The following is a 26,740-nucleotide window of genomic DNA, read 5'->3' as shown; positions in this document are numbered from 1 at the left end:
GTTCAGGGACATCGCAGCATGAGCCCTGGCAGCGGAATAAATTCCCTCCCTTTCAGCCCATGTTGGTACATGGGTTTTATGTTCAGCAGCTTTCTTATGGAAGTCCTGCCTTCTTTCTTCAACTAAATAAAAAAAATACCTTTTCTTCTTCACGTAATGTACAGGTTAAATTGTCATTGTGTGCTTTAACTAAATCTATAGACTTCATTGTCAGGAAGAATTCACCCATGAACTGTGCACTCTGAGCGCTAAGTACTGGATTCATGTTCCTTTGAATAGGAAGTTCAGAAAATACTACATCTAAGTTTGAATAATAATACTGTAACTTCCCAGTTGAATAAAATAGACTTGCTAATACACTACATGAAATGCCATATGTTAGTGGTATGTGGTGGTATGTTACTCCTTTTTATACTGAAGCTGGTAATTTCATACAAACATAACAATCACTAATTTCCATTGTGTCAACATACTGGATTAATGACTTTGTGAAGACATTTAAAGATGTGTCATTAGCTGTTATTGTGTGATGGAAACTTGTCTCATCCACTGCTTGTTAATTCTACTCTATCTCCTTTAAATGTAGCTGCATTCTCATTAGTATCTGTGTCATTCTTCTTATTTGTTATCATAAGTAAAGGAACTGCTATAGTTAAGAATAACCATACTAGTATCACTAATATAAGACTACATATACACGCTTTACAACATCTCCATATAAAAATTAGTTTTGGTTGCTCAGTGACTCTATTTCTTGCCGTTTTGCTCTGAGAAGATAATTTCTCATCTTACTTTAGGCACCAGTAATTTCAGATTTTTACTTAAGGAAAACTCACTCCTTTTCTTTGATCTGTGTAGGATTCTGCTTTTCAGATTCCTCACTTAAGTCCAGATTCTCAAATCCTTCTAATATAACTTAAGTTCACTGAGTGCCTTGGTATTTATTATTCAAAATTTTCAATCTTGGACTTCTTCGTAAATTTCTCTCTTTCTTTTATCTTGTCTGAGTTTGACTCGAGATCTCATTCACTTGTTCCGGCCTTTCTATTATTCTTTTCAGAACATATCTCAGTCTTTTCAGTCCTTTTCTGGCTGTTTTTATGTGAACTGCCTTTCACCCTCTTCGTCTTTATCCAATGTTCTCTTATTTTCAAAGGGTCTAGGCACAATCTGTTCTTTTTTGGTTGAATCACTCTCTAGCTGTTTCCGTTCAGGTCTTTTTATTATTATTTCATCTGCCTGAACGTGTTCTTCTTCTTTTTCTAGCTGGCCCTGTTTGGGTTTGTTTTCAACTTGCTCTCCTTCTTCCGCCCAAACTTGTTCTTCTAGTCCTAACTGGTCATGATCAGGTCTAATTGCTATTTGGTTATCTGCTGCCTGAACGTGTTCTTCTTCTCCTATCTGTCCCTCCTCAGGATTGTGAACAGTTTCAGTCACCTCTACCTGAGTGTGTTCTCCTTTCCCTATCTGTTCCTGCTCAGGTTGTCGGGTTGCTTTGTTATCTTCTTCCTGAGCGTGTTCTTCTACACCTATCTGGCCCTCACTACTGTCCTGTCTTTCTAATTGTGTTCTGATTCTTGTTTGGACAATAACATCAGGGATATCAATTTCTGGTATCCATTCCTCCTGACTTGTTCTTGGTTGTTCCAAGTCTACTATTTCGGAATCTATCACTCTAGATTCTTCGACTTCACAACCTTCAGCTACTTCAACTGATTCAGTCAGTTCCTAATCAGAAGGTTCAGGAACCCGTTTGGTATGGCTAGCATGTATCCAATTGGGTAACCCAGCACTCTTCACTGCTGTAGTAGTGACCAGAATGACTTGGCGAGGTTCATCCCACCTGGGTTCTAGGCACGTTTTTCTGGCGTGTTTCTTCAGTAAAAACCAAAAGAAATGATGGACGGAGTGTTGAACAATACAAGCACTCACCCCCAGTCAACTGATCTGGGTTTAATCCATCACCGTTCTTTAGCCCACTCTGCCACCCCAGTTCAGACATGGCCATATGCAAATCAGTCTGACCCTGCACCTCATGGGAACAGTCCAGCCCGAACTGCCAAGCCATGTCTTCCCTGGACCGGAAACAAGCTTCCTAGGACCGGTTTCTGGCATTTCAGCCGTCTTCAGCCAGGCTTGCTTGAATCCAGTGGCAAAGTGAGTGTTTCTTCAGTACCACCTAATCTCCAGGATTCAAATCATGCGCTTGCATTGACTACCTGGCAACTGTGTCTTCTCCAACCTAGTGAGAGACAGAACACACTAGGTCAGGCAATCCCTTGCAATAGTCCAATACCAAATCATCATTTATACTTATCAATTTGTTTCCAGGAATAAATGCTTGTCTCATTGCCCTTCCCATGATGATTTCATGGGGTTTTAGTCTGGTTTTCCTATCAGGAATACTTTGGAGTCCCATCAACACAAGAGTCAATGCATCTGGCCATGACAATGATGTGGATGAACACCTTTTAGCCAGTCTTGACTTGATAGTGCCATTCATTTGCCCAACCACTCCAGAAGCCTCTGGGCGGTATGCACAGTGCAGTTTCTGATCAATTTTGAAAGCGTCACAGATTAATCAAATTATTTCATTATTAAAATGAGGTCCTCAATCTGATTCCAAAGTCACTGGGAAACCAAATTGAGAAAACAGCTCCCTCAACAATAATTTAGCAACTGTGAGACCATCATTTCTGCTAGTGGGATATGCCTCCGCCCATCATGAAAACAAACACACTATGACAAGGACATACTTAATTTCTCTACATGATGGCAATTCTATGAAGTCGAGCTGCAGTCTCACAAATAGACCTTCTGCCTTTCCAATCATTCCCCAACTGACTACTGTTTTCCCTCCTGGGTTCTGCTGCTGACAAATTAAGCATATCTTGCAGAGGCTCTCTGTGACTAACCTGAACTTTGGATTATACCAATTTTGTCTGAATAGTCTAATCATGGCATCCCTACCTACATGAGTGTCACCATGATACATTCTAGCCATCGGGGAGAGTAGGCAATCTGGCATAACTGGCCTGCCATCAGGATAAACCCACACATTGTCTACTGCTCTCCTAATACAACCTGATCTTATCCAGATTTCCCTTTCTCTCACCTCAACTTCATCCTGTAATTGTCTCACCTCATCCCATGTTTTTGAAGCTGAGAAAAACCTAAGTTGGCATCTGTTTTCACTTGTTCACTTGTTCAATTTTCCGATTAAGTGCCATACTAGATTTGGCACAATATTTAGCAATTTGGTCAGCATATAGGTTACTGGCTGCTATATAGTAATTTCCTGACTGGTGAGAAGCACACTTGACCACTGCTACTTCTTTTGGCAATTGTATTGCTTCCAATAATTTTTTTACAATTTTCCCATTTCTTATCGGAGATCCTGAAGAAGTCAGAAATCCCCTCTGCAGCCAAATCTGGCCATAGTCGTGCACAATCCCGAAACCATATTGACTGTCAGTAAATATGGTTATTCTCCAATTTTTCCCAAATTTGCATGCCTTAATTAGGCCATCAATTTGGCTACTTGTGCAGACTTGACTCCTGGTAAATGGGATGCATCAATGACTCCTAAAATTTTGCAAACTGCATAAGCGGCATTGAGTCCTCCTCCCTCAAGTCTCAGGCAAGAGCCATCGACAAATAGTTTGTGGTCTGGCTCTTTCAGGGGCTCCTCCCTAATGTCATGCCGGGGCTTTGTATACATTTCAGTCACATCCAAACAATCATGATCCACTTAATCTGTCACTTCTTAACAATAGGGGTCTGGTAAAAGTGTGGCAGGGTTTAGTATTGATCTCAACAAGACAATCCCAATAAAACTACACAATGGTACAATCCTATTATAAATTATCACACATATATGACTAAGGTTCCAGAATTATATCACATTTATTAAAAAAGGGTTTACAATAAAAATCCTAAATCAATCAATACAGTGCATGTTAAAAACAATTACTTCATTTCTTCATATATGTTGTACATTTGAAAATAAAAATTACAAAACACAAACTGTTATGAGCCCGCATAACAGAAAACAAACACAGACAATGGACTTTGTCATTTATGGCACATCCTAAATGACCGTAAATTTTACACCGTGGTTTGGGATATATGAGACCCACTACTATCTCCAATTCTCTACGGCGGTCGCTTGGATTGTGTCTATCTTTGGCGTCGACGCGTTTCGATGGTTTTGACTTTATATGACCATCTTTGTCAAGACAACTTATAGGCTTGAGTTGCTTCCGGCTCAATTTCGAACCTAAAAAGACATAAGTGCTATTAACAAACTGTATAGAGGTTCTACTAGAGAGATATCAAATCCTCTAACCTTGTTGGCCTCTATTTAACATGATTGTCTTATAATTTACGATTTCCCCAGTATGTTATCAAATCTGTTTAGACAGCCTTTATACACTCTGCCTAATCACAGTATATAGTTGTTTGTGTAACTCCATTTTCCTACTACTTTAATATGGGGCATTACGGCTGTAGATGGCTCTAAATATAGAAATTCTACCTCCACATATTAACCATGTTGCTATCCTCCGTGTTGTATAATGCTCACATTATCTCTTCCTCACCTTTATTAATCTTGCCCTCTGCATAGAGCACTCTTCCTGAGATGGTTGTTAAAGGAAGGATTACGTACTGGTACAGTGTGTTTGTTTCAATTTAGCCAAGGTACACTGACACACGTTGCTGTGGAATAACATAACGGCATAGGTTATTATTGAGATGGCCTCAATTAGTCTTATCCGGCTACATTGACAAAATACGCTTACCGGTATATGTAGATGCGCTAACATAGCGTAACGTAGCGTATTTCTTAGTGAATAAAATCGACAGAGACGGGGGTCCGTTTTACATACCCTTGTATAACGTCTCCTATTTAGTCCTTAAAAATAGAAAGGAACCGTTTAATAGCACGAAACCGAGCTATTCTCACTGGTAAATGCCTGTAATGCAATTGCATCGAGGCCGCGCTGCCTTACTGAGTCCCTGTATTAATAAGGTTGCCAAGTCTCACCTTACGGCTTGCAAATTCGTCCGCCGGTGTGGAGTCTTCTTGCTCCGTCTGTTCTTAGATTATCTAATCAGTTCGCCTATTTGTTAGAAAGGCTCGACTCTCATGATTGGCTCAATTAATCACATGTCGGCGCTCACGTATAAGATTCTATCGAAAATAGAAATACGTGCCTTCTGATTGGATTATATCTCTACTCTTAAGTGGAGTGTTTTTTTTAATAAAGTGTTAACATCGATCACAGTTTTATATATTAAGGAAGCGTATGTTTTGCGTGTAATATTTCAAACTGTGTGCGCTCGCACGCGTGTATTAGATGTGTATAACGCTGTTGCTATTTTTGGAATACATTCCAAATGGAACCCCATGTTTATCGTCATAGTTTAAATCTGAGTACAATACAACTTTATTGTTCCTGTCTGTTAGTTCCAAATGGTCCTAGAAAGTCTTAATGCAATTACATAGCATGTTGGAAAGAATACATCAATGCAAGAATGTATTGCACTAACTCAATGATGACATATAATCCGAAAAACATTATTGACATGGTTTAGTATTGTACATCTTACTACTGTCACATTTTCTGCTCCCAAAATCACCATCTCATATTTGGTCATCCGACTGGGAGTAAGGTGCTGAGTTCGAGTTCTTGTTAAAAGAATCTCAACTGAATGTTGGACAAAAACCTTAATTGAATGCCCCATCACAATTGGTTCGCTTCGCTCTAGACTCAAACAAGTAGCAGCAACTGCTTTTAAGCAGCCAGGTAGAGCTAAGGTCACAGGGTCCAAAGTAGCAGAGAAATAAGCTACTGGACGTCGGCTCAGTCCATGCCTTTGAGTCCAAACTTAAAGTGCACAACTTTTTTTCTCACAACAGAACAATGCAAATTCTTTTGTATAGTCAGGCATGCCTAATGCAGGGGCCTCACACAGGAAATCTCCCAATCTCATAAATGCTTCAACACATTCATCAGTCCAAACAATCGGATCTTTTGCACATCTTCGGGTCATCTGAATTAATGGTTGGCTAACAGAGAGAACCCCATAATCCACTGCCTACAGTACCCAACTACTCCCAGAAATTCTCATTTCCCTTTGGGTGTGAGGTAGTGGCATCTGTTTAATTATCTTCATCCTTTCTGGAGTTACTTTTCTGACCCCTCTTTCTAATTTGTAGCCTAAATATTTTACTCCTTGTGGACAAAACTGCAATTTCTCTGGAGACACTTTGTGTCCTCCATCTGCCAAATGGTTCAGTAATGCAATTGAGTCAGTGACACAGTCTTCACGAGTCTTTGATGCAACTAATAGGTTGTCGATATACTGCACTAAGACTGAGTTTCGGGGCATGACTAGTGTTCCTAAACACTTTTTCAGGATCTAATTAAAGATTGAGGGGCTCTCGGTATACCCTTGAGGAACTCGGCACCATACCAAGACACGGTCATCAAATTTAAAGGTAAATAAGTACTGACTATCTGGATGCAAAGGAATAGAGAAAAAGGCTTGGCACAAATCAATTACCGTAAACCAGTCTGCATTCCAAGGTATCTGATATAAAATCACTGCAGGATTTGGTACGACTGGACAACAGGGCACCACAATTTTATTTATTTTCTGTAGATCCTGTGCTACTTTGTATTTTCCACTAGGCTTTTTAAGTCCTATAATGGGTGAATTACAAGAGCTACTCATTATTTCTTTAAAAATGCCTTGTTCAATTATTTGTTCAAAGTCTTGTGCCACTCCTGCCTTCACTTCTGGACTCATTTTATATTGTCGGGTGTTTGGATAGAGTGCACCTTCTTTCACTGTCCCTTTCACTGGATCTACATTTGCCATCAATCCAATTTCTTTTCCTGTAAAATCCCACACTTCTTGGTTCACTGTGGTTCTCAGCTCTTCTGGTAATTCATTTGGAGTCATCAGAGAAAACATTTCATTTATTTCGGTACTTTGTTTGGCAAGCATTACTTTAAATATAATGGTGCCGATCACGATCCGGTAAAAAAATTCCCCGTGCGACTCGTATCCGGTCTTTTTACCGTACGAATCGTACAAGTGCCGTACGAACTGGCAATCACGATTCGCATGGGAAAAAGACCATACGAATCGCATTGGGAATAATTCCCCACACGTCCTCGGGTCGGAAAAAGTGTCCGACACGTCCTCGTACGATTTACCGTACAAACGTGAAAAGCGAAGTCCGACCGGGGAATCACGATCTGTCCCGGGCGTCCGAATGTACAACCGTATGGTTAAAAGACCGTCCGCACCGAACTCCTATAACAACCATGGAGACATCCAAACAGGTGCCCGGTACGTGCCGTACCCCCCCCAGCCCCCGCATGTACGCGCCGTACCCCCCCCAGCCCCCGCATGTACGCGCCGTACCCCCCCCAGCCCCCGCATGTACGCGCCGTACCCCCCCCAGCCCCCGCATGTACGTGCCGTACCCCCCCCAGCCCCCGCATGTACGCGTCGTACCCCCCCAGCCCCCGCATGTACGTGTCGAACCCCCCGTGTATGTACACCCGAGTACGTGTCGAACCCCCCCGTGTATGTACACCCAAGTACGTTCGAGTCGTACCCCCACCCGTGTATGTACACCTGAGTACGTGTCGAACCCCCCGTGTATGTACACCCGAGTACGTGTCAAACCCCCCCGTGTATGTACATCCGAGTACGTTCGAGTCGTACCCCCACCCGTGTATGTACGGTGCGTACCCCGAGCGCTACGCGCTGGGGGTACGCACCGTACATACACGGGTGGGGGTACGACTCGAACGTACTCGGATGTACATACACGGGGGGTGTAGCGCTGGGGGTACGCACCGTACATACACGGGTGGGGGTACGACTCGAACGTACTCGGATGTACATACACGGGGGGGTTCGACACGTACTCGGGTGTACATACACGGGGGGGTTCGACACGTACTCGGGTGTACATACACGGGGGGGTTCGACACGTACATGCGGGGGCGGGGGGGTACGGCGCGTACATGCGGGGGCTGGGGGGGTACGGTGCGTACATGCGGGGGCTGGGGGCGGTACGGCGTGTACATGCGGGGGCTGGGGGGGGTACGGCGCGTACATGCGGGGGCTGGGGGGGGGTACGGCGCTTACCGGGCCACCTACTCTGGTCGTTTCGCGCCGTACTTCGCATTTGCGGCACTTTTTGGGTGCCGTGAAAATATTGCCGTCCGGACTGCTGTCGGTTCGAATCGTAATTCCTGGGTCGTGAAACGCTGCCTAGAAGCGTCCCGACGTCACGTCGCAGCATTCCCGGATCACATTCGTATGCATATTTTCGTCGGTCGGTGTTTTTTACGATTCGTACGGAAATGGTGTTTCCGTGCGAATCGTAATTCCATGTTTGTAATGTTTTACAACCGGGTACGAGTCGGACGGAGAATACGCTCCGACCGACGGTTCGTACCCGGTTTTTACCGGATCGTAATCGGCACCAAAATCTTCATCAGGAGTTTGGAAAGCAACACCAGCTGGTGTGCAATAGATTGTACAATTCATTATGCACCTACCTAATAGGCTTACAGGACTGGAATTGCAACTATAAATCTATGCATGTCTTTAAAATTATCAATGTGCACTTCCATTGGCTTTGTAAGTAGGGTTTTAATTTGATGATTCGAAACGTCAATGACTTGGATGCAATATCCCGAGAGGGGCAGGTTTGGGATGTCTGCTGTTCTCACAGTAGAATGGGTAGCACCGGTTTCCAACAGAAAAGTGATGTCATTACCTACCACTTTCCCATCAATAAATGGACCTGACTGATCTACCGCCAAGGATGCCCCAAGTACGCACTCCTCCTCCTCCCCTCTCAGGCACCATCATTGATCATCTGAGTCGCTATTGTTACTTTTCAAAAGGGAGGCAGAGTCAGGCCATAGAGGAAGATGATTCCTTCTGTGTGAAGCTCTGGCTGTCTACGGGGTGATGTGCGGCCCACATGTTCACTACTCAGTGCAGAAACGCTGTGCATGGGGGTGATAGAGCAGTGAACCTCAGGGGGCCATGTTTGGGGCACTTCTGGTCAGCTGAGACATGTCATAGTCTGAGAGAAGGGAACACTGTCCTGCCATTCCCCCCATCAGAACTGCAAATCAGACAACAGCCCCTGCTGAGACACTGCACTGTTTAACAGATTCAAGGATCAGTGGTTCTGTAAGGGATGACAGACAAGAGTTAGACGCCCTCTTCTTTCCAGAACCAGGGAACACATAACCAGGATCCATCGCATGCCATCAGGGCCCGAAGTAGGGGGGTGGATGACCTTTTTTGCTTTACCTCTCCTATACAGGCAGTGCCAGGAGTCTGTCAGTGACAAGCAGAATCATCTTGCCACTTTCCTTAATTGAGATAGACCTCTTCCATTGGATACAGATGAGGTACTCCCTATGATACTGGACTTTCATCATCTGCATTTGGAAAAACATGACAGATATGCTTGTGCTTTCATTCACAGCAAATGGGCTCTCTAGCAATCTTGACAACTTATTAACTTTGACTTGGCACCAGGCTCTTCTCACATTAACCCATGTTGACTTCTAAAGTGGGAGTTCTACTAGATACTTTAGGCCTTTGTTTGTGAGACATACCACTGTTACTCCATATTTTCACATGTATAGGGAAGGGGGACCAGGAAGGCATTTTAGCAACTTTGGTAAGACCATACTTCTCAGCACAAAGGCATTTGATTGTAGAAGTGAGGACAATTGACTCTGTCTCCCTATTTCACAAGTGAAAGGGTGAATGAAAACTGATAAGTGACAGCTGAAAAGATCACGTATATATGTTTTTCACCTAACTTGACAGCATTCTTTAATACCTTTGAATTATTCCCTAATAATGTAAACCGGCTAGGCATCGCAACAGCTGCTCTTCACAGAAGAGATAGGAGGTGCCAAGACTAGGGGCGCAATAGCAGTGATCAAAGTCTCCAAAAAATCATCCTCAAAGAAATCACTGCAGTGGGGACCTGGCAGGACTTCATAGATGAAAAGATGGTAGCTCTTATAACAGAAATAAAGACATTTTGGTAGCAATGGGAGCCTTTCAAAATAGAAAGAGAAGGACACAATAAGTTCCGATTTTATGGGATACCAGAGAAACTAGAGTATGATTCAGTGAAAGGCTTTTTGATAGAGCTTCTTATTCACCTTATGCATCCAATTTCCCCCCCCACTGGAAATAAGAGGAGCCTATAGAATCCAGACCCAATAGAGATGTGGGAAGACCCCAACACACAGGATAAGGATGGCTTAGAGGCCTATATGGGACCCCTTACTTATCTCTCGTAGAGGAGATCTCTATGCCATGTGAGACACTTTCATGTTAAACAGATACACCTGCTCAGTGTTTAGACTAAGGCACCCACATCCCTAAATTTAATCTCCTAAATGATAATCACCCAATACATTACATTTCAAAAAATCCATCTTACCAGTCCTCTATGCAAGTTGGCATTGCTCTTATGCAGGAGAACCATCTTACAAAATCGGAGGCTGAACAACTCAAAAGGGATTGAGTGGGGAGGGTTATTTTGAGCTGCGGAAACCCCCAGTTAGAGTCTGCACCTAACTCCTATCAGACTAGTTCGAGGAGATGTGGGGTATCAATAATAGTGAAAAAAAAATCCCATGTACAGTGCTGCAGACCTGGGTGGACGATTAGGAGAGATACGTCTTTGCCAAACTTAGGCTGGATACCAGGATGAACAGCATGGGCTCTGTCTATGTCCCAAATGGGAACAAAATTACATTTCTTCCCAGACTCAAGAGTAATAGCCGAGCAGATGATCCTTGGGGGAGATAGTTATCTGACCCTGGATGCAGTTATGGACCAGACAGGACAACTCAACATAGCCAATAATAAAGGCAAAGCGTTTTTGAGAGATGTCCTGGAAACCATGGTGTCCTTGACATGTGGTGCCTGCTACACCCTTCAGACAGAAAACACTCCTTCCTTCCAAATGTACTCAGTCAAGGCTCTACTATTTCCTGATCTCCCACTTGATGGCCCAACTGGTGCCAGATTGTGCATCTTAGGATGCCTCACAGATCATGCAGGAGTACGCATACACATAGATTCAATCCTGAATAAGCTGGCAGGGAAACTGTGGTGTCTCCCACTGCAAAATGCCCTTGGAAAAAGACCACCGGAAAGCCCACTTTTTAACATATTTGAAGGACAATAAAGTTTCGGTGACTTCAGCATAAATTCACTGGGCAGAAGCTAAAGCCCCTATTAGCCATTATCAGAGGGTAAATCATGAGGTACTCGGCAATAGCCAACAGGCGTAGGGCATAACTTCAGACTGTTCAACAGTTAAACATGAAATACCTGACACGTTAGTATTTCACAAATACGTGAGAAAATATTTTTTCCTAATACTGACACTATCACATATTAATGAGGAAGGTAGTGTGCTTTAGCATGGGATATTACCAACAATAAAATCGCTCAAGCAATTTCTGTCCTCCCGCTCAAGAGGCCCCTAGTGATTTTTATAAATGGCTCTAGAAATGCAGCAAAAGAAGAAAACTGTGATGGTCCTTTGCTATACGTATCCATTAGGTATGCTGCCACTGTCAGTTAAGACCACAGTCTTGCGATTCATTAAATTGATATTAAAGCCTTTTGCTGGGTCAACATGAAGGTGTTGAAAATCTCTATATTGATAGCTCACAGGAGTTGCAAAGGTCAGATTCTCCCCTGTGCTGAACATTACTATACAGCATTGAAACTGTTGCAATTAATCTACATGTGGCCAAAAATGAAGGACACACACCTATAGGTCCATGTGAAGCAGGAACTCATGCTCAGTAGATCAGGTCTTGAATCGCTATAAAAACATAGGACTCCTTCTTCACTGATACCGAATGTTATAATTCACACTATGTTGAGACCTGGATGCTTTCACATAAAATATTACGGATTAATGCCAGACTGCACACATGTGCACCCATATGGACAACGAGAGCACCTGTGGTGGTGAAGGCCCATTTATTGGAAGATGTGGCCTTGGACCAGCTACTGATTTATGGAGATTTCAAACTGTTCGCCACCATGTCAGAAATAGAAATATAGTCATCTGCCACATTGTCTTAGAGTCAGATTAGAGACTTCCCCATGGGATGCGCAGGACTCTCCCATCTTACAATCCCATTCTGGATCACTTGTGTGATAAATGGCAGTGGCTTTTACAAATTGAGTATACCGAATATGTCTGGAAAGGGCTAATTGAGAATGTAGGTGCTCTAAAGTGTACAGGTTTTTTCCCCCTGGGGGTTGGAAACAAATGTATGACTTGTAGGTTACTACTGCCAAAAAGGAAAAGTAGTAATTACATCACCACACATGGACAACCACTGATGCAGCAGCTCCTTCCCATTGTAAATAATGGAGACAGGGACTTCAAATAAAACTCCATGGGAAATAATGTTAAGTTAAAAAACATTGTTTAAAATAGCCTAAAATATAAATAAATACATTTAAAAATTACAAAAATATATCAAAATAAAATGTATTCATTATTTAAATATAAAATATTTTAACAACCTTTTTAGAATCTTTAAATTCAGGTAACATTATTTTTATTAAAATGTAAGAAGGTTAATTTTAAGTAATTATATACATAGCTTTTACCAAAGGTTGATGCACAAAAATATTTTTTATGTAATTTCTTTTTTAAATTAAACAGAAGATTTTATTTTATTTTAACATATTTAAATTAAAAGTTAAATACAAAATTAATTCACTAGTGCTGTAGCATTTTTCCTGCATTTAGAATAAATATAAAAAATGAATCCACATTATTACTTAACATAAAAATATTTGTACTAATTTAAGGCAAAATTTAAAGCACTTCTGAAATGTTTCTGATAATTTACCATAGGGATATCTCCACCACAAATGTGGAATTGCTCTATTAAAAAGTATGGAGAAAAGTAAAAACGTTTACCTAATTAAAAAAGAAAATCAGTAAGCATATTTTTATGATATATATTAATGAAGATTAATTGTATATATTTATTGTACATTGAGTATACAAACACATGCTGCAGCACTATTAACTTAATTTTGAATTATATTGTTAATTCATGTAAATATATTAAATAAATGAAAATTATTTTATAACAATTCAGTAAAAAAATAAATTCCCATCTAAAGCAAAAACATTTTTTCATTGTGCAGTAATATTGACTAAAGGGACGTATAGCATTACTTTAAAGTAATTCAGTTACATTCTAATACTAATGAATGTTACATTAATTTATAAATTCAAAAAATGTTAATGTACATAAATAATAAATATGTTAAATGTTAGGGTCTGTAACATTAAATTATATTTATTTATACTTTTAACTATTTTACATAATTTCATTTAACTTTTGATTATTATATTATTAACTATAGGGTTCTGTTTTAAGTCCCAACCTGCCTTAATTTCCATGGACAGTGCTGCAGCAACTTTTAAAAGATTTTTCTCAGCTTTTGAAAGGATTCATTTGATTGTGATGTGGCAAGGATTTTAATGCTTTTTCAATTTTTTGAACATACTTGTTAAACAATCTTTGTCTATGTTTTTTTTGGATTACTGTATTCTTTGGAGAAAATCCATTATTGATGATACTCCATAATTAAAACAGCAAGTACTTTTATATATCTATTTACATTTCAGCATAATTTTTGTGCATACATGTTTTTGTATTTGAATTTGTTATGATTAGGATGATATGAAGTATTGTTGCTTTCTTAGATATGTTGTAAACATTTTTAATCATGCATTGTATTGCTTATTTTTTATATTTTATGTTTATTTATATTATTATATCAATAGGGCTTTCCTGTAATACTATTTGGTTAATTATGTCACTTATACAACTTTAAAGCATTGTTTTATTGCACATATCTATAACTGTGCATTACCTAAGTAGTGTTTAATTTTTGTATAGTTGTTTTTTTCCTACTTTTTTCTAAGGGTTTTTTGTCAGACTAGGGTGAAGGTTATAGATTCAAAGTAGTCCATTATTTGGAAATTGTGAAGCAAAGAAAACATATGCTGTAGGATATGGCCGATTTGTTTTGTGTGTCTGGGTATTTAGGACATTGAGGCCCTGATTACAATGTTGGGTGACCTCAGATCGGCGGTTCCGACTGCATCATATGGATGCGACCGCACACAGTGGGGTCAAAAACATAAATTTTCCTATGGAAGCTTGTGTGGTGGGCGGAAAACACCCACAGCATAGGCTCCCATGGAAAAATGGATGTTTCCAAATATCCATACACCATGTGGCAGGCAGGTAAGGCCCTACCGCTATCGTAATTAGGCCCTGAGTGTTTGCTCGGGACTGTTACTTGCATAGTGCTTTATAACTAGGTTTTTTTTCACAATCTCTATGAATTGGTAAAGTGTGCAACCAATTTTCCTTATAGTCCTTTGAAAAGAGCTATGTCCCCCTGCACTAACATTATTAGTTTTGGCTAGTTTTTGTACTTTGTACATTAAAAATTCCACCATAGGATGTGGAACGTGGTTGCTCATCTGTGGCCAGATTGGTGGTCCCGGCGGAGTTCGTATAGCTGTGCTACGCATAACTCAGCGAAGGAGTAAAAAAACTCCACAATGCCACAAGGCGTTTCTGCGAGCCTGTGGAGTTGCTTGTTTCTCATGCTTGTGCGTGCTCACAAGACGTTTCTGACGTTGGGCAACTCAAATTGCATGTTCGGGGGTAAATAACGTGCAAACTTCACCACGCAGTCTACAATGGGTGCGGCCATCTTGTTTTTCTACTCTTTATATGTTTCTGGGGCCTGTTTTTGATCCTCTTCAATCTTTGCAATCCTTTCTTTCTGAAACTTTTTTTCTGATCTTTTTTATTTATTATCTATCCCTCTCTCTCCCAAAGAGGGTCATTAGGATCCTGTCGGAGAATGGGACACCATCGGTCTGGGGGTCCCGTTGCAGACATTAGGATGCGCCCACCACACTGACGGGCGCATCCTGCATTCCTGACATTGCGGCGGGCGGTGCTCTCAGCACAGCCTGCCGCAATGCCAGTAAGGCATGTCTTGCACTTCCATGCACAACGTGGCAGGAACCATGCGGTGCCTGCCATGTTGTGCATGGAACTGCAGGGGGGTGCAATAGGAACCCCATGTGAATCCCCCACCGCCCAGAATCCCTGGGGGCCCGCTACGGGCCCCCAATGGCAAAAACCACCTACCTTTCCGTAGGCACATCCCCGCATTCATGCTATTATGGATGGCGGTGTCTCCCTGACACCGCCACCATGTTAGCTGCTTTTCCGCCCGTTCGACTCTGCGACCAGGCGGAAAACCGGCGGACGGTCTTTCCATCCGCCGGGGTCCCCCCCGCCATGGTAATGTGGTGGGGGGAATTTGGAAGCGGGCAGTGGTTTTTAGCAGGCGGATCGCCACCGCCATATGAGCGGTGGTGATCCGCCCACTATCCAAATGAGACCCAAAGTGTATATTTTGCATTTTATTTTGACTTTTACTGCTTTTTTTGCAGTTTTTCTATTACTTGCTTTTTTATTTTTTTTTACTTCCCTGCTTCTTCTCCTGACTTTATTTTTTACTTCTACATTTTCATTTCTGCCCCCAGCATTCCCAGAACAATGGCTAAAGGTAGTGCAACCAGGAGCCGCCTTCCTTGCGGAAGACGGCTCCCGGAAGGGGTGCAGGCCCGGACCTTGTTCTCTGAGGTGGCCAACCTTGTGTTTTTCATTCAACGCCACCTCCCCTTAACCTTGGCAGCAGGCGGCAGGCCTGGCTAAGGCTAGGAGATCCAGTAGTGTCACTGCTAGTGGGCAAGGGTGCACTGGGCTGTGTTTTGCTGCTCTGAGGTCCGGCGCACCCACAATCTGCTGACTCACCGGTAGTCCGACATCCTGGAACGGGAGCAAGACCTGCTGGACCTGCTAGGTGTTGAGGTCCTTGGGCTTGGTAAGTAGCTAATTATTTTACTATTGTGTGTTCTGTTCTGTGTTATTGCGAATATAATTTTTTTTCTCAAATAGCAAGAATGCGGCTGCTTACATGGAGCTAAGTTATGTTTAAAAATCTTATATTATGTGATTGTTATTCTTCTAGACAGGTGCTCGGTGCTACTAATCTTACTTGTTTGCAACTTTGCGCTCGCTTGGGTTGATTATGTAAGAGAGATTAGAGAACTTAAGTTAGGTAATGCTAGAGAGACCTTTCTTCTGTCACTAAGATAGTGGTGGTAGGTAGGTAGTTATTATAGTTAGTTACTTAGTATTAGTTGGTAATTTTTTAGCGGGCTGCGTGCCTTGTCCTTCGTTACGTACTGCTGACTCCAGTCCTTATTAGAACCTTTTGTAGTTTGTTAGTGAGTGAAAAATATGGCAACTCATCAGCACATCATCAGCAACCAACCAACAATTTGGTGTATGCAATATGCCTGCGTCCATCTATGCATTTTTGAGGACTAAAATAAATAGAAATGCAGACTTAGTGAACAATTGGCACATTAAAGGGAGTTGATGCATTAATGATTGCGAATGAGATCGGAACTTAGAAGAAGCAAATATAATTTTTGGCAATTCATTTCAATGTCTTTGGGATAGGCGGACTAGGTGGTACTTAGGTTTAGGATTCTGAGATCGAAATGGAACACTGGATTAATAAATAAAATAACAAGACAGTCCGCGCTCGCGATACTACTAGTCGATCAGATTAGATAGGTCAGTTTTATTGCAATTGTCGTTTCCTGTCAAAAAATCTTTTTAGAGCATTAAAAAAAATATTTAAATGTGTTTCATACCAATCAATTTTTGTCTCTTTATATGTCTTACAAAATCAGCATCCAGGGCCAAGAAGACAACGAGGGTCTGAGGCTGGAGCTAGAGAAGCCTCCCATGGCCAGAATCGCCCCTGTACAGAGGGCTCTGCTGCTGGGCCCAGTAAGTCCTCCTGTTGTTAATATTAATAATTATATTTCCCTAACTTTTACTGCCCCTTTTTGTTCCCGACCCATTATTTCTGCTTCCTAATTCTATTTTTTACCAAATCTTCTTCGATCTATCAGTTTCTAAATTCTTGTTATCCCTTCATTATCTACCTACTTATTATATTTCTAGTGTCTGTCTCTGACTCGGTACTACTTTTAGTCTGTCTGTAGCTTGCCCAGTTGGCCACTCTTTTTCTTTTTAAAAAGTTTTAAAACTCAGATTCACTTACAGCTCTAGCCACTGAGTACAGTCCTTTGGATTGTTCTCTTCTTGAGAGGCTTTTTGAAAATTGCCACCAACAAAATCCCCAACCAGATATTTTACTATTTTTGATAGGATAGGGCATACTACTGTCTACTCTACTCTAGTACCCGATTTGTACTAGTGATGTGTGTGGTAAATGTATGTATTGCATTTTCAATCTTGCTAATGAAAAATAAATAAATACCGGGAGGCAAATATGCCATCTAAAAAATGTGTAATGTTTTTTCTAGGCGTCCTGACCACCAGTGCCAGGTCCAGCGGTGGCGCAGGTGACTCCAGCCAGGAGGGAGCAGATGCGGCAGCTGCAGCGGGGGGGTGAGCCAGCAGCGGTGGCAGGCGATGGTAAATTATATTCCTTACTTATTGACAATACACACACGCTGCAAGGGTGTACATTGTACTGTTGAGAGAGACTAAGTTGCTGTGCATTAGCAATAGCATTTGCGGCGGGAGTAAAGTAACTAATGGCCTCTTCTATCTGACTTCAACTCAGCTGGGAAAGTTTTATGAAGAAGACTGAGAGTCAGACAACCTTGATGGATGGGTTGAACAAAAAAGGAAAGAAGGATGGAAGGAGGAAGGACGGGTAACATGTAATATATGACTGGCAGAGAAGGATTTTTTGGTTACATGGGTGGCTGATAGGAATCGGATGCATGGGTGGTTGAAGGATGGTTGAAAGGTGAAAGAAAGGATGCCTGCCTGTGTCTGTGAAACTCTATGGGTGATAGAAATCCTCCTTGGGTTTGATGGGTCAAACTCAGCGAGGAAGGATGCATGGGTGGTGGTTTAAATAAATTATAAATGTATTTTGTTACTAAAAGGTTTGTTTAGAGATTAAAAAGAATAATAGCCATGTTTACTTTGAATGGATGGATGACTGTATGGTATTCAATCATAGCATAGGTGGAGACTGTCACTGGATGAAGACATTGTAAGAGAAAAATAAACTGTACCAGAGTAGCAAAGCCAAGGGTGAAGAATAGAATAAGATTAGAATTTAAAAAAGATAATGCTAGGAGAGCAATACAATGATAAATGGAAAAATCGCTGAGAAGAGAAACAAGGACTGTTTTTTTAAGGTTTTTGATTCAAGGTTGTATTTCAGAATACTCCCTTGACTCACAGTAGTTTGGAGGCACAGCATATACATTGTGTATGCATGTACTCATACCCACCCATTATCAATCACCGCCCTCCAACTCCGAGGCCCACCCCTTACCTATGTTATTTTCAACCATGTCAGCCTGCCATGGATGGCCTATCGTATGGCCATTATAGAAAAATAAGATGATTGTGTAGTTGTAGACTATAGCTGCACCACCTGCAGACAGTAGGAAATAAAAGTAATGTGAGTCTGCAACACAAGTACATCTGTTTAGGGCGCAAGCTGACTGAGCTGGCATGCCTACAAGCTTAATTTAGCTAAACAAGGGAGAGAGAAGAAGACTTGTCTACTCCACAGTGCCCAGTAGTAATGCATCAAACTCCCACAAATGTTAGAGACAGAGGAAGTGGGAGGATAACGCAAATGTTTTGTATTGTGCTTGCTAGTGCTACTGTGCCACTATAATTATGTGTTTAATTAATTTTGTGTTACTGTTTTGCTAAGTAAAACCCAATTGGTCGCACACTGCTACACCTACCAGTCGTGTTCCCCCAATGAAAATGGTCCCTGAAGGTCAGCGTCGGCGGATACACCTATGCTCGAGTGTGAATGCAAGTATGCGTGGCGTGTGCCATCCCTGGACACGTGTTTCGAGGTAGTTGCCTCTCGTCAGCAGGGAGCAGGAAAATGAGTGTGGGGTTGCTGTGTAAGCTGCTAAAATCGTTATCAGGTCTAGTACCTCTCGTAGCGCGCAGGTGCGTAACCAAAGTCCGTCGACTCCACCGGCTCAAGAGAGCCTGAATATAAAGTTAAACCCAATTGGTCGCACACTGCTACACCTACCAGTCGTGTTCCCCCAATGAAAATGGTCCCTGAAGGTCAGCGTCGGCGGATACACCTATGCTCGAGTGTGAATGCAAGTATGCGTGGCGTGTGCCATCCCTGGACACGTGTGTCGAGGTAGTTGCCTCTCGTCAGCAGGGAGCAGGAAAATGAGTGTGGGGTTGCTGTGTAAGCTGCTAAAATCGTTATCAGGTCTAGTACCTCTCGTAGCGCGCAGGTGCGTAACCAAAGTCCGTCGACTCCACCGGCTCAAGAGAGCCTGAATATAAAGTTAAACCCAATTGGTCGCACACTGCTACACCTACCAGTCGTGTTCCCCCAATGAAAATGGTCCCTGAAGGTCAGCGTCGGCGGATACACCTATGCTCGAGTGTGAATGCAAGTATGCGTGGCGTGTGCCATCCCTGGACACGTGTTTCGAGGTAGTTGCCTCTCGTCAGCAGGGAGCAGGAAAATGAGTGTGGGGTTGCTGTGTAAGCTGCTAAAATCGTTATCAGGTCTAGTACCTCTCGTAGCGCGCAGGTGCGTAACCAAAGTCCGTCGACTCCACCGGCTCAAGAGAGCCTGAATATAAAGTTAAACCCAATTGGTCGCACACTGCTACACCTACCAGTCGTGTTCCCCCAATGAAAATGGTCCCTGAAGGTCAGCGTCGGCGGATACACCTATGCTCGAGTGTGAATGCAAGTATGCGTGGCGTGTGCCATCCCTGGACACGTGTTTCGAGGTAGTTGCCTCTCGTCAGCAGGGAGCAGGAAAATGAGTGTGGGGTTGCTGTGTAAGCTGCTAAAATCGTTATCAGGTCTAGTACCTCTCGTAGCGCGCAGGTGCGTAACCAAAGTCCGTCGACTCCACCGGCTCAAGAGAGCCTGAATATAAAGTTAAACCCAATTGGTCGCACACTGCTACACCTACCAGTCGTGTTCCCCCAATGAAAATGGTCCCTGAAGGTCAGCGTCGGCGGATACACCTATGCTCGAGTGTGAATGCAAGTATGCGTGGCGTGTGCCATCCCTGGACACGTGTTTCGAGGTAGTTGCCTCTCGTCAGCAGGGAGCAGGAAAATGAGTGTGGGGTTGCTGTGTAAGCTGCTAAAATCGTTATCAGGTCTAGTACCTCTCGTAGCGCGCAGGTGCGTAACCAAAGTCCGTCGACTCCACCGGCTCAAGAGAGCCTGAATATAAAGTTAAACCCAATTGGTCGCACACTGCTACACCTACCAGTCGTGTTCCCCCAATGAAAATGGTCCCTGAAGGTCAGCGTCGGCGGATACACCTATGCTCGAGTGTGAATGCAAGTATGCGTGGCGTGTGCCATCCCTGGACACGTGTTTCGAGGTAGTTGCCTCTCGTCAGCAGGGAGCAGGAAAATGAGTGTGGGGTTGCTGTGTAAGCTGCTAAAATCGTTATCAGGTCTAGTACCTCTCGTAGCGCGCAGGTGCGTAACCAAAGTCCGTCGACTCCACCGGCTCAAGAGAGCCTGAATATAAAGTTAAACCCAATTGGTCGCACACTGCTACACCTACCAGTCGTGTTCCCCCAATGAAAATGGTCCCTGAAGGTCAGCGTCGGCGGATACACCTATGCTCGAGTGTGAATGCAAGTATGCGTGGCGTGTGCCATCCCTGGACACGTGTTTCGAGGTAGTTGCCTCTCGTCAGCAGGGAGCAGGAAAATGAGTGTGGGGTTGCTGTGTAAGCTGCTAAAATCGTTATCAGGTCTAGTACCTCTCGTAGCGCGCAGGTGCGTAACCAAAGTCCGTCGACTCCACCGGCTCAAGAGAGCCTGAATATAAAGTTAAACCCAATTGGTCGCACACTGCTACACCTACCAGTCGTGTTCCCCCAATGAAAATGGTCCCTGAAGGTCAGCGTCGGCGGATACACCTATGCTCGAGTGTGAATGCAAGTATGCGTGGCGTGTGCCATCCCTGGACACGTGTTTCGAGGTAGTTGCCTCTCGTCAGCAGGGAGCAGGAAAATGAGTGTGGGGTTGCTGTGTAAGCTGCTAAAATCGTTATCAGGTCTAGTACCTCTCGTAGCGCGCAGGTGCGTAACCAAAGTCCGTCGACTCCACCGGCTCAAGAGAGCCTGAATATAAAGTTAAACCCAATTGGTCGCACACTGCTACACCTACCAGTCGTGTTCCCCCAATGAAAATGGTCCCTGAAGGTCAGCGTCGGCGGATACACCTATGCTCGAGTGTGAATGCAAGTATAAGTGGCGTGTGCCATCCCTGGACACGTGTTTCGAGGTAGTTGCCTCTCGTCAGCAGGGAGCAGGAAAATGAGTGTGGGGTTGCTGTGTAAGCTGCTAAAATCGTTATCAGGTCTAGTACCTCTCGTAGCGCGCAGGTGCGTAACCAAAGTCCGTCGACTCCACCGGCTCAAGAGAGCCTGAATATAAAGTTAAACCCAATTGGTCGCACACTGCTACACCTACCAGTCGTGTTCCCCCAATGAAAATGGTCCCTGAAGGTCAGCGTCGGCGGATACACCTATGCTCGAGTGTGAATGCAAGTATGCGTGGCGTGTGCCATCCCTGGACACGTGTTTCGAGGTAGTTGCCTCTCGTCAGCAGGGAGCAGGAAAATGAGTGTGGGGTTGCTGTGTAAGCTGCTAAAATCGTTATCAGGTCTAGTACCTCTCGTAGCGCGCAGGTGCGTAACCAAAGTCCGTCGACTCCACCGGCTCAAGAGAGCCTGAATATAAAGTTAAACCCAATTGGTCGCACACTGCTACACCTACCAGTCGTGTTCCCCCAATGAAAATGGTCCCTGAAGGTCAGCGTCGGCGGATACACCTATGCTCGAGTGTGAATGCAAGTATGCGTGGCGTGTGCCATCCCTGGACACGTGTTTCGAGGTAGTTGCCTCTCGTCAGCAGGGAGCAGGAAAATGAGTGTGGGGTTGCTGTGTAAGCTGCTAAAATCGTTATCAGGTCTAGTACCTCTCGTAGCGCGCAGGTGCGTAACCAAAGTCCGTCGACTCCACCGGCTCAAGAGAGCCTGAATATAAAGTTAAACCCAATTGGTCGCACACTGCTACACCTACCAGTCGTGTTCCCCCAATGAAAATGGTCCCTGAAGGTCAGCGTCGGCGGATACACCTATGCTCGAGTGTGAATGCAAGTATGCGTGGCGTGTGCCATCCCTGGACACGTGTTTCGAGGTAGTTGCCTCTCGTCAGCAGGGAGCAGGAAAATGAGTGTGGGGTTGCTGTGTAAGCTGCTAAAATCGTTATCAGGTCTAGTACCTCTCGTAGCGCGCAGGTGCGTAACCAAAGTCCGTCGACTCCACCGGCTCAAGAGAGCCTGAATATAAAGTTAAACCCAATTGGTCGCACACTGCTACACCTACCAGTCGTGTTCCCCCAATGAAAATGGTCCCTGAAGGTCAGCGTCGGCGGATACACCTATGCTCGAGTGTGAATGCAAGTATGCGTGGCGTGTGCCATCCCTGGACACGTGTTTCGAGGTAGTTGCCTCTCGTCAGCAGGGAGCAGGAAAATGAGTGTGGGGTTGCTGTGTAAGCTGCTAAAATCGTTATCAGGTCTAGTACCTCTCATAGCGCGCAGGTGCGTAACCAAAGTCCGTCGACTCCACCGGCTCAAGAGAGCCTGAATATAAAGTTAAACCCAATTGGTCGCACACTGCTACACCTACCAGTCGTGTTCCCCCAATGAAAATGGTCCCTGAAGGTCAGCGTCGGCGGATACACCTATGCTCGAGTGTGAATGCAAGTATGCGTGGCGTGTGCCATCCCTGGACACGTGTTTCGAGGTAGTTGCCTCTCGTCAGCAGGGAGCAGGAAAATGAGTGTGGGGTTGCTGTGTAAGCTGCTAAAATCGTTATCAGGTCTAGTACCTCTCGTAGCGCGCAGGTGCGTAACCAAAGTCCGTCGACTCCACCGGCTCAAGAGAGCCTGAATATAAAGTTAAACCCAATTGGTCGCACACTGCTACACCTACCAGTCGTGTTCCCCCAATGAAAATGGTCCCTGAAGGTCAGCGTCGGCGGATACACCTATGCTCGAGTGTGAATGCAAGTATGCGTGGCGTGTGCCATCCCTGGACACGTGTTTCGAGGTAGTTGCCTCTCGTCAGCAGGGAGCAGGAAAATGAGTGTGGGGTTGCTGTGTAAGCTGCTAAAATCGTTATCAGGTCTAGTACCTCTCGTAGCGCGCAGGTGCGTAACCAAAGTCCGTCGACTCCACCGGCTCAAGAGAGCCTGAATATAAAGTTAAACCCAATTGGTCGCACACTGCTACACCTACCAGTCGTGTTCCCCCAATGAAAATGGTCCCTGAAGGTCAGCGTCGGCGGATACACCTATGCTCGAGTGTGAATGCAAGTATGCGTGGCGTGTGCCATCCCTGGACACGTGTTTTGAGGTAGTTGCCTCTCGTCAGCAGGGAGCAGGAAAATGAGTGTGGGGTTGCTGTGTAAGCTGCTAAAATCGTTATCAGGTCTAGTACCTCTCGTAGCGCGCAGGTGCGTAACCAAAGTCCGTCGACTCCACCGGCTCAAGAGAGCCTGAATATAAAGTTAAACCCAATTGGTCGCACACTGCTACACCTACCAGTCGTGTTCCCCCAATGAAAATGGTCCCTGAAGGTCAGCGTCGGCGGATACACCTATGCTCGAGTGTGAATGCAAGTATGCGTGGCGTGTGCCATCCCTGGACACGTGTTTCGAGGTAGTTGCCTCTCGTCAGCAGGGAGCAGGAAAATGAGTGTGGGGTTGCTGTGTAAGCTGCTAAAATCGTTATCAGGTCTAGTACCTCTCGTAGCGCGCAGGTGCGTAACCAAAGTCCGTCGACTCCACCGGCTCAAGAGAGCCTGAATATAAAGTTAAACCCAATTGGTCGCACACTGCTACACCTACCAGTCGTGTTCCCCCAATGAAAATGGTCCCTGAAGGTCAGCGTCGGCGGATACACCTATGCTCGAGTGTGAATGCAAGTATGCGTGGCGTGTGCCATCCCTGGACACGTGTTTCGAGGTAGTTGCCTCTCGTCAGCAGGGAGCAGGAAAATGAGTGTGGGGTTGCTGTGTAAGCTGCTAAAATCGTTATCAGGTCTAGTACCTCTCGTAGCGCGCAGGTGCGTAACCAAAGTCCGTCGACTCCACCGGCTCAAGAGAGCCTGAATATAAAGTTAAACCCAATTGGTCGCACACTGCTACACCTACCAGTCGTGTTCCCCCAATGAAAATGGTCCCTGAAGGTCAGCGTCGGCGGATACACCTATGCTCGAGTGTGAATGCAAGTATGCGTGGCGTGTGCCATCCCTGGACACGTGTTTCGAGGTAGTTGCCTCTCGTCAGCAGGGAGCAGGAAAATGAGTGTGGGGTTGCTGTGTAAGCTGCTAAAATCGTTATCAGGTCTAGTACCTCTCGTAGCGCGCAGGTGCGTAACCAAAGTCCGTCGACTCCACCGGCTCAAGAGAGCCTGAATATAAAGTTAAACCCAATTGGTCGCACACTGCTACACCTACCAGTCGTGTTCCCCCAATGAAAATGGTCCCTGAAGGTTTTGCTAAGTATATTGGTTACAATTGTCTTTTTTTCTTTCTTGATATAGGTACTCCTTCCCAACCGAAACCACCAAACAAGAAGGACTTAGCAGCCATAGCCCGGCAACGGAAGCTGGAGGCCATCTGTACTAAATATCTGTGGCTGGTGGTTCTAGCATTACGCGCCGCATGCTCCTCCGGATGGCGTGCCTAGAGGAGGGGATAAAGGCCCTGGAGAGTAAAAAGATGCAGTGCGCCTGCCGCTAGAACTCTGTCGCCTTGCCTCTTTTTAAATATTTTTTTGGGTGGGTGGGATTTGGGCGTTGGGGAAAAGTTGGGGTTTATGAACAATGGACATTGGAGTCTTATGGACATTGGTTGGGGTTAGGGAGAGGGGTGGGTCAGGTGTTGTGTTTTTTTCATTAGTTTATTTGTAAGAGGAATACATTATTTATAGTTTACATATGATGTAAATGTTTTGTGAGTAGGTTACTCTTTTACTTCACACGGTTTCCTTTGCTGCAGCAGGTCCGCGGCCAGTCTTTGATTGAAATAATCTGCCGATATTGTAACACACCAACAGATATATGTGGTGCCCTCACTTGTGACTTGTCCTACTGGTACTGTCATACTTTCCTCCTAGTCTATGAGGTCTGCAACTAAAACCCCTATGGCCTCGGCAGGGTGTGGGTGTGTGATTAATTAATTAATTAATTTCCATACTATTAATTATCCCTCCCCAAACTTCTTCTTTTACCTGTGATTGATGTTAATGTATACTTAGGCAAAGTGGTGGCTGCATGGCGATGGTTTGGTTTCCCAAGGTGTCATGGTGGTGGTAGTAGTAGTAGTAGGCACTGACAGTAGCATTTGTAAAAAAATAAAAAGACAGGCAGTCACCTGAGGGAGGCTCAGGAACGAGTAGTAGAAGTACAGTACACAAGAAGACTGCCCAAAAAGAAACCATGATGATGATAATCAATGCATTATATTATTTTGATGGATTATTTATATTCCTCTGGAAAAAAATTGAATATCGAATACTGTGCATGGGTGGGCAATGTAATATTGCCATTGTGGGATAAAGTGAAGTATATATACTTAGAGCAGAGGAAGATCGTTGCCCTGCCTTAAGTTAGTGTTGCTTTCACCACATCCACCCTAACAAGTGTGTGATCATTATTGGCGTAAATTTTATTTAGTCACACCTCAATATAAATCACACAGCTCGGGGTAAGAGGGTTAGGGTTTGATGAATGGTTTGAAGGAAATGTTTGACAAAGACTAATACTACACATGGACAACACACAATCTTGGCAGCTGACCATCATAAATCTGTTAAGGGAGAAAAAGGAAATGCATGCATGATGATGTCTTGATGAGTAGTACTAGACTATTAGTACAGGGCAGCAGTATATTATTAAATATTATTATTATGCAATTGGCTTGCCGGTCTGCCCCCAGATAGACCCAAGTTACATACATTTTATGTTCTGATGTACCGGGCTTCCTTTTAAAGCTAGCAAATAAAATTAACAAATATCTGTAGAAGTCAAATATAAGCAAACATAATAAATACACACAGTTGTAATGATGGAAGAGAAAATAATGAATCAAATGAAATGATACTATAATAATGGTTAAATTGGGAGTTGGATCACGGCATTCCTCTTGGTCCTTCCTGTCCGTCTGTCAATGCCTGCCTGGCAAATGCGGTTTGGTATAGTAAGTGTGAGTTGTTTTCTAGGGGTGGGCAGAATTTGCGTAATCGCGTTACGCAAATCTCCGCGAAACGGTAAAAAATCTCCGCGAACACGCAGAAATTCCGCGAACACGCGGAATTGCTTGTTCGCGATACTTTTTTCCTGTTCGCGATCGCTGTTTGCGTGCTCGGGGTGAAATATCTCGCGAACACGCATATTGAGAACGCGAACAAGCAAAA

This window comes from Triturus cristatus, chromosome 2_2 (assembly GCF_964204655.1).
Source record: "Triturus cristatus chromosome 2_2, aTriCri1.1, whole genome shotgun sequence".
NCBI lineage: Eukaryota > Metazoa > Chordata > Amphibia > Caudata > Salamandridae > Triturus > Triturus cristatus.
This window is presented reverse-complemented; position numbering follows the sequence as displayed.